Source organism: Globicephala melas, chromosome X (assembly GCF_963455315.2).
Source record: "Globicephala melas chromosome X, mGloMel1.2, whole genome shotgun sequence".
Taxonomy (NCBI): Eukaryota; Metazoa; Chordata; class Mammalia; order Artiodactyla; family Delphinidae; genus Globicephala; species Globicephala melas.
The window spans coordinates 104,170,864-104,171,989 of NC_083335.1; the positions used below are offsets into that span (position 1 = coordinate 104,170,864).

At 35.4% G+C, this 1,126-nt stretch overlaps 1 non-coding gene across 1 annotated transcript; it reads left to right on the forward strand.

Moving 5' to 3' along the window:
- The first annotated feature begins 322 nt into the window (after positions 1 to 322).
- LOC115848461 (U8 small nucleolar RNA) lies at positions 323 to 456 on the forward strand. Its single transcript, XR_004037699.1, has one exon. It is a non-coding gene; the product is annotated as a U8 small nucleolar RNA (small nucleolar RNA).
- The last annotated feature ends 670 nt before the right edge of the window (positions 457 to 1,126 follow it).

Sequence of the window (1,126 nt, forward strand, 5' to 3'; positions counted from 1 at the left end):
GCCAAAATTTAAAAGACTGATGAAATAAAATGCCTGTGAGAATGTAAGGCATTCATTCACACACGTGAATCTGAAAGACTGTAACTTGGTATGGCATCTTTGGAACAGAAGTTCAGCAATATTTGTAAAAAATTTCAGTCTTAACACTCTGCCCACTTTAATCAAGTTTGCACTTTTCTATTTCTTTCCTGTGAGAAAGCATGCACATTTGTCTAAGATTTCATGTTCAAAGATGTTGATTTCAGTCCTATTACTCATAGCAACAAATGGGGAACAATTTTTATGTCCATTAGGAGGAGAATAATTAATTATCACACAAACATAATAAGTAGGGTAATCCTTACGTGTCTTTTTCTTGGAGGGCAGTTTGGAATATGATGATTGGCGTGCTTATGATACATGATTAACATCTGTGTGTAATCAAGACTTGCAACACCCTGATTGCTCCTATCTTATTCTTCCTGAAGATCTTTCCTTCGAATGGCCAAAAGGTACGAAAAGATGCTCAACATCACTAATTATCAAGAAGATGCTCAACATCACTAATTATCAAGAAAATGAAAATCAAAACCACAGTGAGATATCATTTCACACCGGTTAGGAAGGTTATAATTTTAAAAAAGCATAATTAAGTGTTGGCTAGCATGTGAAGAAATCAAACCCTTGTACACTGTTGGTGGGAATGTAAAATGGTATAGCCACTATAGAAAATAGTATGGAAGTTTCTAAAAAAATTAAAAGTAGAACTACCATATAATCCAGCAATCTCATTTCTGGGTATGTATTCAAAAGAATGGAAATCAGGATCTCTAAGAGATGTCTGCATTCTCATGTTACTTGCAGCACTACTCACAACAGCCAAGATATGGAAACAACCCAAACGTCCATCAAAGATAAGCGAAGAAAGAAAATGTGATTCATACACAAACACACACACGGACACACACACACAATGGAATATTATTCAGCCTTAAAAGAGGAAATCCTGCCATTTGCAACAATATGATGGACTTGAAGGACATTATGTTAAGTGAAATAAGCCAGTCACAGAAGGACAAATGGTTCTGCTTAAGTGAGGTACCTAAAATCATCAAACTCATAGAAGGAGAGAATCAACTGAGTTACC